The following is a 14416-nucleotide window of genomic DNA, read 5'->3' on the forward strand; positions in this document are numbered from 1 at the left end:
CTTTCTGTGTTTGAAACAGAAATTTAGGTATGCTGATTATGGAACAAAATAGGCATTAAGTTCCAGCCTTGAAAGGACTTAAAACAAACTAGATGACCCTAAAACTAATGTAGCATTGCCATGCTTCATTTCCCACTTGTAGGCCATTAGTGTAGCCTAGCTTCCATTATTTGAGTTATTACCGAAGTAAGAACCTCAAGCGGTATATGATACCAAGGAAGTTCGATTGCTAGGTTACTTTTCTTTAAACATAAACTTATAGGTAGAAACGAGATCGTAAATTCCTTTTATTTGTTCCTTGTTTTCCTATTTCTTGTACCCTTTCTTATAGTCTTAAGAATCAACTTCTGTAGTGTTTGACTTTTATACTTTGTTAGACATGTCCGATGTCATTTCAACATAGTTCTTACCATTTTATTTATGTTGAATATTCTGTTTCAACTAGATGATCTTACCAGAAGCTTCTAAAGTTCTCTAAGCATCGATCTATTCGAATGTCTAGGGACTAGACTCATTCGAGAAATTAATAGACAAAGATATTAGGTTGTTAACCATTGGTAAAGCTGAGCGTTTAAACTCAATGCTTTATGATCTCAAAACTACATTGTATTTTGAATTCACAAGCACCAATTGGTTTGCCATTCGACTTTGATACTCCAAAACAACCATAAAAGTCGGTATAAGAAACGTACATTTTAAATTGCTCATTTTCTCTCATTTCCGTGAATCGTTCTTGGATTCACTACCAATCGAGGAAATTTACTGTTACCTTTCTAAAAGGGTTTACTGCAGTGCAAGATATTTAATTATAAACAATAATTAAAACATACATTGAAGCATGCAAAGTCTAAACATTTATCATGAGTAATAACTTGAAAATTAAAGCAATCATGCAATTTAAACAAGTCATTAGCATTTTATTCGAATTTATTGTTCCGGCAGGTGTGAATAAAATGATTCCAAGATCGTTAAATCATTGAAGAATTAAGCACATTATGTATTTTGACTCAATTCTAAAATATTTTAGGTAAGAAAAAGCCTTTTGCTAATAGTCTAGAAACTATTCTTGGTTGATAGGTACGTCTAAGAACTTATTAGGTAAACCTATTGAATTTGCCACGACATAAAAGGACTCCTTACTTATATCGTTGAGTTTCACCAAAACTAACATGTACTCACAATTATTTGTGTACCTTACCCCTTTAGAATCAATAAGTAACACCTCGCTATGGCGGAAAACTATTACTAAGATTGATGTAAAGGTTATCCAAGTAAGTGTTATTTTGGCATGCCACCTTTTAAATCAATTTTTAAGTTTGGAACTTAAGGCTCTTACTATGTTGGTTAGATTTTAAGTGAACTAAAATCCTTAATCGTGCAACATAATCAAGCCATTATCTCATGCATATTTAAGACATATTTAAAAGCAATAAATAACTTAAAGCATGCATAAGATAAATGTGATCTAGTATGCCCGACTTCATCTTGAAGAACTTCAAAGTCTGTCTTGAAAATGGATTGGAAACTCCGTCTTGAATTTCACAATGGGAGGCGCCATTTTCTTCAAATAGGATCATCTATAATTAAACTAATTACAACTATTTGATGTTACGCAGACCATATTTAAAAATAATAAAATTTGGTACTTTAGACCAATATTACATTCAAATTAATGGTACGCAGACCATATTTTCTATCCTATTTGGGCCATACTAGTCACTTTCAATAACCTACAAAACAGTACATATACAATATATACCATTCACGTACCCATTCATTATCATGAATGCCCCACATAGCTGGTTAGTAAAACACATGTTATGCATCACATAAATATTTGCAGCAATTACTTAAGGGCACCAATAATCTACCAATTATTCAGTCCTTATTAATTCTAATCAAGTTGTTTAACCTTAAAGGATTGTAGACCTAATCAAGAGTTTATGACTAAAATTGCTCCCACTTAAACCAATAAATTCATATGCTTTACTAATTTTAAACATAAAAATGTATTTCTAGTCTAACCGGAAACATACAAGTTTAATTAAAATTTAAAGCTCATATAAAATTATAATCGAATCCATTTAATTTATTTTCAGTCGAATTAAACGAATTTAAATTAATTCAAGGTTTAATTTTAGTAAAATAATTAGTATAAATTAAAATTTATAATAATTATAATAATCAAAATTAAATTCCGAGAAAACAAATTAAATTATTAATTTTAAAGTTAATTAAAATTATTTCCGAACTGAATATATCAAATTAAAATCCCCATCAAGCCACGAAGCTGCTTCGCCCCGCTCGATTGATCGCTGCACAAGGCACATACAGCCACACGCCACACGCACACGCAACCATCGCTGGCCACGCTGCGCGCAGCCCTGTGCTGTGTCGCATCTGCTTGCTGCTTTGCTTGGGCGAGCCAGGCGCGCTGTGGCGCAGCACCATCGCTGCCCACAAGCGTCTCGCTCGTCGCTTGTGCCTTGCCTCGTCGCCCTCGCCCATCGCATAGCACACACGGCCAGCACCAATGCCTCGCGCGCGCGCCATGCTATGTTGCTCGCTGTATTCTGGAGCTCGTTGTCGCGTGCCCGCACTATACAACACCCCTTAAGGGTAACACATAGCGACCATTGCTTTGTGCGTGCAACATTCATGAGCGATTTTCAAAAAATTTAAAATTTTTAATTTAAAATTAACGACAAATTAATAAATCATATTAATTTCATAATTTTAGGGCGAAAAATCGAAAATTTATTAATCAATTAATTTCCGATTAACATGGGTTCAAATCTAGGTCATAAAAATTTAAAATTTATCACAAATTAACAATTTTTATGGTGGTTTTTAATCATGGATACCTAATTAAATTGTCAATTAATTATTAAAATCAAATCAAATTCTAAATTATTCGAATTTTCAACAAATTAATTACAATTACAAATTAGGTTGTATAATTAACAAGCTTAGGCATTTAAATTTGTTAAACATATACAGTAGGTCAATCAAAATTTCAAGATTTAACAACAAGAATCGCAAATATTCAATTTAACATCTTAAAATTACAAACTTTTGCGTTCGAAAAACTAAAACATCCGAAAAGTCATCGTTAGGCTTCGAATTTGGGAATTCTGGGTTCGGCCGAAAAATAATAGTTTTGTCAAAATTTTAGAATGTCTTTTACATGCGGAATTGACACAAAAATCACTTGATTTGGTTGAGTAACGAAGAAACTGCCGAAAAACTGCGTACATATAATTAAATAAACGCAATTTGCAATTAATTAACAATTACGAAAATTAATCACCCCTTTTAATTCTTTGCAAATTTGTAAAATTTAACCATGTTAAGCAATAATAAATCATGCAATTAATAAGAGGCCACTACTACAAACTAGGCTTATAGCAACGGCAATAAACAGTTACCATAGATCAATTAACCGTTGTAATAGGCCTATAGCAACGGTTTAAAAACCGTTACCAATAGGGGGCGTTGCTATAAGTTTATGGCAACAGTTTCCCGGATTTAGGCAACAGTTATGATAAACTGTTGCCATAATTAACTATGGCAACACTTTTTATAGGCAACACTTTTAACCTAAGGCAACAGTTATTCAACAACTTAAGCCAACATTTACACGTTTAAGGCAACAGTTTTCGCCAACTTAAGGCAACACTTAGTAGTTGGTTGTTGGTTGAAGTTTAAAACTAATGCAACACTTTCTTACACCTATGGTAACACATCTAATTATATCTATAGCAACATTTTCTATTGAGTTTGTGGCAACACTTTTAGTTTTGATTATAGCAACGCTTTCAATTGAGCTTATGGCAACGCTTTCAATCGAGCTTATGACAACGCTTTCAATTGAGCTTATGACAACACTTTCAATTGAGTTTATATACAACGCTTTTAATTGAGTTTATATACGGCAACGCTTTAAATTGAGTTTATGACAATGCTTTCAATTGATCTATAGCTACATTCTCAAATGGATTTAGTTATCCATATACCTGTAATATAAAGCTTTCAATTGATCTATAGCTACATTCTCAAATGGATTTAGTTATCCATATACCTGTAATACAAAGCTTTCAATCGATCTTTAGCTACATTCTCAAATGGATTTAGTTATCCATATACCTGTAATAAATATGAACTACATATAATAAGATTTTAATAACAAATAAGTTAAAAAAATGTAAATTCATAAGCATAATATATACCTATTACAATTGTCTGAATACTTCAAAAAAATATTGGTTCTAAAACTACCTCCATTAAAATTAAAAAATCCTGCAATAATCACTATACGTTAGCTTTATTTTTTAAAACCTGTCTAATATTTATGTGCCAAAAGCCCTATGAATCTCCACATATTTAAAGTAGCTCGTACTTCTTGACTATATGCACCATCCTGCACAACAAACAAATCAAGTATAACATTTTAATAAGAAATTCATTATCAATGAATAAAATCCAAATATTTAAGAAAAAAGAGCTCAACATGAATGACAAAAGATAAACCTTAAAAATAAGGAATATGAACTTGTTAACCAAATAAGTTTACAACAGTAGCTTGTGATATACAACAAACTAAGATTTTTGCAAAACAAACGAAAAAAGAAGTAAACTCCATGCAGTCCTTAAAACTGGTTCTATATGCCATTTCACAAACACGATAGGCACCAATCAACACCCCACTTCCAAAAAAAAAACTAGCAATATTCACTTAGGTTTCATTATATTTACCTCATTTTTATTACGACTGGATTGCAAACCCAATACCAACTTTACCTGACCTCCATACACTTTACCATTTAAACAAGCAACCCCTACACGAGATAATCCATTTTCACCAAATAATACATTCATGTTAGCAGCACTCCACACTTACTTTTCACTGGCAACAATATTCCACAAAAAGAAGTCTTTAATACCTAATATACCATACTTTTAAGGCAAACATATGCCAAGAAAGTAGAGGAGTAAGAGCTCCTGAAGTTAACAGGCTTCAAACATCTACCAAACTGTGATTGAACCAGCTAGCTCATTGTAACTAAGATCTAAGACTTGAACGTTTTGCATGTGTAAAAAGTGTGTAGGCATTATTACTTGCATCAAAGTTGTATAAATTGTTATTACTTGCATCAAAGCTGTATTAAATTCTTTAAAGAACCCCAAAAAGGGGAATTCACCAGAGAGCTTGTTCAAACTTAAAGGGATTGAACCACTGAGTTTATTATCATCTAAAATAGAGCTCTTCAAGGTGAGGGAGGGAACCAAGAGAGTTGGGAATGGAGAGTGTAAAGAGTTCTTAGAGAGGCTAGGCTAAGGCGGCAAAGGCGAATCAGATTAGAGAGGGAGCCTGACAAAGAGTTGCCTGACAGGTCAAGTGTATGGAGGTAAGGGAGTAACCATGTTATGTTAGTGAGTGAACCTGAGTAACCGGTGCCGTTAAGGGAGATCTCAGTGACTCGACTCAACCCTGCAAGACTGAATAACACCTTGTTCCACATGTAAAATTTGGACTGAAAATGAGACAATGCCTAAATTACACAAAAAAAGAGTTATAGATCACAAATATTTTGCAATGAGTAATAGAATTGTTGGATATAGACATAATTAACAAATAAGAGACCTTAAGCAGACTGTCTAGTAAATAATCAATCAAAATATTGAATCAACTTAAAATGAGTAGTTGTTTTTCTTTTTTAGTTTGTCAGGTCAGTGGCTCAGCAACAGTATAGACAGAGCAGCAAATTGCAACTCAACATTATCACCAAATAACCAACTGATCAAGACAACAAACGAACGAAACAAAATTGCAGCATAACAAATGAATATATACTAAATAACCTATTGAGTCTGTGAGTCTGTGACTATAACTGACCAAAAATAGTGCGGTTTTCTATATCCAGCAACTCTGAAGTTAAACTATGAACAAAAAGAGTTGCATTAGGGGACAATGAACTAATACCAATTATTATCAAATAACTATGGTAATGCCTGTGTTGTTGATAATGACACTAATTTGAAACAAAATCTCTCTAATCCTTCCAAAAGCATCATATATGAGCTGCCCGTAGGTGATCCTTCCTTTTCTCTATAGCGAAGCAATATCTCAACAGAGTACTTAGTCAAAAATCCGAAAATAAAAATCAAAAGAACCCCCGGGATAACACCAAGTACTTTCATGGCAGCTGGTAAGCTCATAATCCCCACACCAACTATGGTGCATGACAAATTAAAGACTCCACTTAAATATGAAGCTGTGTTAGTATCATCCTTTGTTATAATCAAAGGATGATCTTGTAGTAAGGGCACTCGTTCACTCATTTGAGGGTTAATCAGTTGACTCTCTATATCAGTCATCTTTTCTGAATTGGGATTTTCAGTAAATAACAAGAAGATATATTTGGGATAATCAAAAGCGGCAGGAAACTATACAATTGCAGATATATGCAAAAAGCTCAAGATAAACAACAAGATATGAAATGAATATATATTTACAACAAGAAAACACAAAAAATGAACTTCGAGACTTCGATGTCTCAATAGTTCAGGAAAAGAGAGGGTTATGAACTTTGAGTCTCTGATGTCTTAATGTCTCTACCCTTTTATAAGACATACAACAACGGACAACCACTCAAATTCGCTTATTCCTGCAGTTGACATTGAGCTTCATGCTTCGCCGCATATATTATCAAGCTTTGTCATCAATTGAAAATGACATCATTGGGTTTGATCTAGTGAATTAAATAAACAAACTAGAAAATATTTGTCCTGTTCAAATTTAGCTCATCAAAGAACTGAAAAAACAACCATTCTTGTTTAAAGTAGGGAAAAAATGAGGCAGCTGAAGTCTTCAAGCATTGCAAAATTGGAGTTTGATCTAGTGAATTAAATAAACAAACTAGAAAATATTTGTCTTGTTCAAATTTAGCTCATCAAAGAACTGAAAAAAAAAACAACCATTCTGGTTCTTTAAGTAGGGAAAAAATGAGGCAGCTGAAGTCTTCAAGCATTGCAAAGTTGGAGTCTTCAAGCATTGCAAAATTGGAGTTTTTGTTCATAACAACTCTTTTTGGTCTGTGCGGTTTTCTACTGGTGTTGTTACATTATAGCTTAAAATTTGAAACCTTAAAAGCACTAGAAGGTCTGATGCTAGACATTCTGTTGGAAAAAGTTCAAATCTATATGCCATCTAGAAAACCACACTATTTTCCCAAGTTCTATATTTCCGTTGTTTCCCTAATATATGGTTGTTATCCTCGTCAATGTTTTATTCTTGTTTATTGGCCTTGGTTCCATTTGTTTGTACGTTGTACAGTTGTACATAACGATCCAATAATGCTAAGTAGTATCAAATGATGTTCACATTCTTTTTATCTAGTTTGTTGATGTTTATATAATGCATATTCAAAGTGGCTATATTGTCGGATTATCAATTAATTATAACTGATCATTTTGTATTTTACCTTGTCCTGTCAGGTAAAAGAAGTTGATACTTGAAACCCATATATCAGGAAGCACAAAACTGTTGTAAAAAACTGGTATCAGGAAGCATACTCGTTCCACTATTGTTTTTTCTGTACAACTATGTGGTGGTTATTAACTGGATAGTTAGGAGGAGAAAGTGATTACACTCCTCAAACACCAGTTTCTACCAACTTTTTCCTTGAAATTTATAGAACTATTGGACTTGTTAAAGATGCCAATTTCTTGTATTACTTGTCAAATTAGTGACAAATGAAAAACAATTAGTTTCTTGACATTGTAATCCATGTCTTGTTGTACGTCATTTTTTAAAATGAAAACTAGTGACAATATCCAATAATTTGGTTATATATGACAAGTATAGCTTGTTAGCCAGCAGTGTTCTTATCTGGTATTTTCATGTTCATAGAAACAAGCAAGCAGCAAGAAATAGAGAAACCTGGTCTCTATCAGGCTGTGACATCTACAAAGCATGATGAACAATCTACTCCGACTCCCTCCACAAATAATTACAGATTACAGATTTTCATCCAAAATACCATTGGAATCAGGCATGAAAAAAATTCAACCAAATTCCCAATACCCGATTTCCCTAACAGAACCCTAATTTAGCCCTCAAAACCACACAAAAAAATCAACTATAATCGCTCAATAATTTAAACAGAAAAATCGTGAAATTTGAAACCAAATTTCGAAGAGATATATAACAACTAACCTTGTTCTTCTCGCTAATTTAGAAACGCAATTTGCAAATTTCTATGTATCGCCAATTCAGAGTCCCAATAGAAAATTCAGAAAAATCAATCTTCAATTCGCCTACTTGAAGAAATGATGATGAAGAGCTCAAACACAACGACGATGGCGGCGAGAGAGAACGTATAACGTGAGAACGAAGAGGCAGGAACAGAGTGTAAAGGAATCTGGACTTCTGGGTGAAACAAAATCCGTGAAAAAAGTGACGAGTGAAAACCATAAAAAATTGCGCTATATTGAAATTGTTAATAAACCTACTTTGTTACTTTTTTTTATTTTTTATTTTTAACTAGTTTTAAATGTTTGACTAACAAAACTGTTGCAATATCCTATCAAAAAATTTGTGAAATAAAAAATAATAATTATAATGTAAAACTGTCGCCATAGGTTTCTATAGCAACGTTTTTTCAAAGTCAAAGTCTACTCAAACTAATAATTATTTTACTGTTGCAATAGGTATGATATATCAACGCCAGTAAAAGTGTTGCATAAAAGGGCGTTGCTATAAGTCTATTTTGTAGTAGTGGGCTCTGATACCACTGATAGGTTATGATACATATGAACAACATAAATCATGCGAAAAAACGTTAATGCCAGTAATCATATTAATTGCACATAATCATATAATTAGTCTAGGATGCATACACTTTGTAGCGTGCCCTCTCTAGCTGCGCCCGAACCGAACAAGAACAAGTCTTTAGGACTCCAAGTGTCGTCCCTCCGTAGAAAATCCACAGCACGTCCGGATCCGCCTTAAGATTGATCAACTAGAATCGCCCTTAAGGTACTTAGAATTTTCGGCTAATAGGGCAACAATATGACTGAAATTTTGCTCTCAAAATGTCACTCTGAATACTTGAAAAACTCGTCCATAAATTGTGAACCTAGGCACATATTTATAGGGCTATGGAAAGGGATTTAGAATCCTATTAGGATACTAATTAGTTTAATTAGAATTTCATTAAAACTCTTTTAAACTAATTCTATCTATTAGGATTAGGAATTAATCATAGAACGAACTCCATTAGCTTTAGGATTCGTATCGAACACAAACGTTGCACGAGCACGAGCACCGCACAGCCCGCGCAAGCCTTGCGGCCCATACGAGCAGGCGCAGCTCGCAGCCCACGAGCGTCAGCCCACCCGCGCGCGCGGCATGGCCTTGCTGGGCCTGGCCTTGCGCTGGGCCTGGCGTGGCCTTGGCAGCGTTGTGTTGGGCGCTTGGCTTGCTGGACGCGGGCCTGGCTTCGTGCTGGGCCTTCGTCTAGCAAGTCTCGTCCGATGCTAATTCGTACGATGTGCTTCCGATTAATTTCCCAATTCCGGAATTCATTTCCGATACGAACAATATTTAACATTTCCGATTCCGGAGTTAATTTCCGTTTCGAACAAATATTTAATATATCCGTTTCCGGAAATATTTTCCGATTCCAATAATATTTCCGATTCCGACAATATTTCCGTTTCCGGCAATATTTCAGATTCCGGCAATATTTCCATTTCCGATAATATTTTTCCGATATGTACCATGTTTCCGTTTCTGGCAACATCTACGACTTGGATAATATTTATATTTCCGATACGATCCATATTTCCGTTTCCGGCAATATAATCGTTTCCGGAGTATTCATTGTTTGCCTTTAACGATCTCAGCTCCCACTGAAACCAAGATCCGTCGATTCCGAATATCCATAGATGGAGTATCTAATGCCATTAAATACTTGATCCTTTTACGTACTATTTGTATGACCCTACGGGTTCAGTCAAGAGTAAGCTGTGTATTAATATCATTAATTCCACTTTAACTGAAGCGGCCTCTAGCTAGGCATTCAGCTCACTTGATCTCACTGAATTATTAACTTCTTAATTAATACTGAACCGCATTTATTAGACTTAAAATTAAATGTATACTTAGACCAAGGGCAATATTTCCTTCAGCATATGTATCCAGGTTGGAATCAGGCCTTACGTAGTTCTGGTTTTTTTTTCTGAGTTATTCTTTTATTAAAAATTCACCTTGATTTGCGCGATATTGCATAAAATAATCGAATTGTGCACAGATGTACCCCCCAAGTGTTCCAATTTTTCTGTGAAAGTGCAGGAAATTTTTTAACACTTAAGCACATGCATTGGAAAAAAAATCTAGCGCACAACTTTCCCGTGCTATAATTTTCCAGCGCTTATGCAAAGCTCTAGTAATTTCTAGCGCTAGGCAGTTGGTATGCGTGGTTTTCACTGGATTCGATTTATTTTCACGTTTCGCTTTCTAGTTAATTTTGCAAAGCTGATTAACTTCTCACTGCCGAGTGATTGGTGCTCGATTTTTAGGTATTTCCGAGTGGGGATTTCTCTTTGTTTTTTTTCATGCGATTTAAGGAACATATATGTTTATTACTTCACCTTCCGGGGTTTTAACATGGTTAATCTTAGGGTAGAAAAAACGGTTAAGGCTCAAAAGTTCCCATTATACCCTTAGTTAGTTTGACAACTAGATTTGGTGTTTGACCTTGTTTGATCTTGGTAGAACTTCATCGTTTTCATTCTTCACATTTTGTTTTAAGGACTTTTGACTTGACCTGGTTACTTCACAACATTCTTGGATTCTTTATTTTTGGGAATTGTCCTTGGTGCGTAGTCCTCTTTTACTTTATTAGTTCCTTTTTCTTGTCCATATTATTTTCATAGAGCATTCCCATCCGCATGTTCGGATTAGTGCGGGTTTAATAAAAATGTTTCATTAGACGAGGTTCAACATGGCTAACAATAAAGTGGAATAATTGTTTCATGGTCAAGGGAAAGGATAAGGTCGATTGATGCCTACTCTTGGTGTTAGAGTTCAACTGATCAACTAAACAAATAATCATAGCCTGTGATTCATCTGAGCATGGCCATGCATTTTATAATTTCTAACTCTTGGAGTGGCCTTGTACATCTTTTGGCATCTCACCCCTATTTATGGGAGGACAATCCCAATCTTGCGGACTTGAGGTTAGACTTCATTTGATAGGTGATTACCTGAGCGATGATGTTATAGTCTCCTTTTACGGTGCAACATTTGACAACGTCAAAATAACCATTTCTCAAACAAGTAATCTCAAATAACTCAGGTATTGAGGATTAGTGTCTAATAAGATAATGAAATTTCCTTCTGACAGATTTTTATCTCTTAAAGTAGAGTTTCATATGTATATCTGATACTAATCTTATCAAGTAAGTATCTACGAAATGATTGCGACATTGCCATGTCCACATAGTTCAACAAACAGGATTACTACTCATCTTGCATTCCAGACGTCTAGTGTTTTCTATGTGTTCACCTTTATAGAAAACTTCAGACTAGGGACCATTTTCAACTTTTGACATTCAAGTTCACTTGATAGACATTTCTTAGTCACAAGGCTGGTCCTGACAGTCTATCTTGAATATATTGTCAAATTGAAAGGACTTATCATTTAATACTTGAAGGATATGTGTCCTTCACCCAAGGTGCATTAGTCTAATACCAAGGTTCAGATTAATTACGAATAATTAATTAATTGAGATCAAGTGATCGGAACAGCTAGCTGGAGCAATGCTTCCGATCAGTGAGTTCTAATCTATATTAGGCTCAAAACTTACTCTTGACTGAACCTATAAGGTCACACCAATGACATGTAACAGATCACCAGATTAAATGAATCGGAAATTCATTTAATAGATTTCCGGGAATTAGTTCAGAAAAACATAATATACGATACGACCTTGCATCGGAATCGTATATAGTATCGCGAATATTCGTAAGCTGGGAGAAACGAATAATCGTATCGTACGACGGTGATTCGTCGTGTACGATACGATAAATAATATCCGTAAGGCGTTCGTCGCGAATACGAGCCGTAACGGAGATGCCGGCCCGTCGAGCCAAGCGCGCATGCTCGCAAAGCCCAACGAGCCAGAGAGCTCGCATGCAGCAAGCAAGCCGGCCCGCGGCACAAGTGTCCGCGCACAATGGGGCTTCAGCAAGCAGCGAGCAAGCAAGCGAGGCCCGCGGCCCATCGCTACTGCTCGCGCGCTGTGGGCTTCGGCCTGTAGTGGGCTTGCGGGTGTGTGGCTTGCGGTGGGTGTGTGTGTGTGTGGCCGGTCAAGGGTTATATTCCACACACTAATCATTTTTTTCCACAACCCTAAGCCTAATTCTGAAATTACGTTGTTTCAGTTTTGCTCTATACTCAAAACTATTCTTCCCAAAAAATCAAACACTCTTGAATCTTGTCTAAGCTACAATTATCAAAACGGATCTGAACGTGTCGATGAACCAACTAGAGGAACGACAATTGGAGTTCTTTGTTTGTGTTCGTTGATACTAAACTCGGAAAAACACGCTTCGAATGTAAGTACGCTTAATCTGTGCTTTATACATGTTTCCTGGCTTTGGGAATGTTCCGCACATGTTATATCTTTTAACTGTATTCCCCTACAATACTAAACCAAGATTAAATGGAATAAAAATACATTTCATACGTGATAAATGTTCAACCCGAATGTTTTACAACCATGGGCCTTTAACCCATCTTTAAAACATTTAATGGAATTCAAAACTATATTTGATTTCTAGTGCCACAAAGTAAGTGTTGCATCTCACTTGTTGTATAGGTTTAGTTATCATACTTTTCTAATCTTAATATCCTTATTATCGAATGCTTTTCGAGATACGATGAAAAGATCTTTTGAGTATGTTTATTTTACGATCAAGTCTTGCTACAACAGTGGTTCTACACATTTTTAAATGAAGAACCATCAGGTTAGTAGACATGTGATTCACACAAGTTCAGTGAATAACTCATAAACAACTCTGTTTTATTGCCTCTTAGGCAATTAGTATTTTACTTCAATTGTGTAGGTTTCTAGTGATGCTTAGTTTGGATTTTGCTTGTCCAAGCAGTTTATAGATATGAGTAGGCATCAAGCGACAAAGAAATTAGGAAATGAACACTTGTCCCTAAGGACAAGTGGGAGAGTAAAGGAAATAATGCCCATGGTCCAAGTTTGCATTTAAAGCATTTAATGCTAAGTCTAATAAATGTGGTTCGGTATTAATTAAACAAGCTAATTACTCAGTGAGATCAAGTGATCTGAATGTCTAGGTAGAGGTTGTTTCAGTTTAAGTGGAATTAATAATATTAATGCCATAACTTACTCTTGACTTAACGCGTAAGGTCACAAAATTAGTACGAGAACGGATCAAGTATTTAGGTGAATATAATATTCAATAATTAAATAAATTAATTATGGATATTCGGAAATGATGGATGTTGGTTTCAGTGGGAGCTAAACAAACCATCAAATGGGAAAGACGGGAATATTTTTCTGAAATGAAGATATTGCCGGAAACGAAAATATGCTTCGTATCTGAAATATTATCGGAAGTATTGTTCGAAATATTGTTCCGAAATGAAAATATTATTGGAAAGGGAAATGTTGCTGAACTCGGAATATTGCCGGAAACGGAAATATTGTTCGAATCGGAAATATTGCCTAAATTGGAAATATTGTCGGAATCGGAAATATTGCCGGAACCGGAATCGTAAATATTTTCAGAATCGTAAATCAAATTGGAAACACGAAGGTCAGCCAAAGCGCCAGCACGTGGGCCAGCATAAGACAGCCCAACGCCAACGCTAAGGCTATCGCCCATGGGCCAGCGCCACGAGACCAGCACAACAGCACAACACCAACCCAAACGCAAGCAAGCGCCAGCACACGCGTCAGCCCAGGCAGCGCCCGTGGGCCTTGCACCTATGTGGGTCGAGTGCTTGTCTATGCTCCGGTTTCTTATACGCCAAGTAAACTTGCTATATATGCAAGTTGCATTGGCAATAAGTAAACCAATTTATCTTAGGATTACGATTAGTTTTTTAATTTAACTAAAATTTATTGTTTCCTAAGTCATCCCTAATTCAAGTATCATAATCCTAATAAGATTATGTTTTATGATATTCTAGAATACTCCATGCACTATAAATATGACCCTAAGGTGACATATTTCACACAAATTAATTCAGTTGAATTTTCCTATCACATAGAGTGAGATTCCAATTCCCTAATACTGTAGATTATATCCGAGTTGGTTGAACCTAAGGCATATCTGAACGTGTTGTAGACTATCTACGAAAGGGGCGAC

This window comes from Spinacia oleracea, chromosome 6, assembly GCF_020520425.1.
Source record: "Spinacia oleracea cultivar Varoflay chromosome 6, BTI_SOV_V1, whole genome shotgun sequence".
NCBI classification, from domain to species: Eukaryota; Viridiplantae; Streptophyta; class Magnoliopsida; order Caryophyllales; family Amaranthaceae; genus Spinacia; species Spinacia oleracea.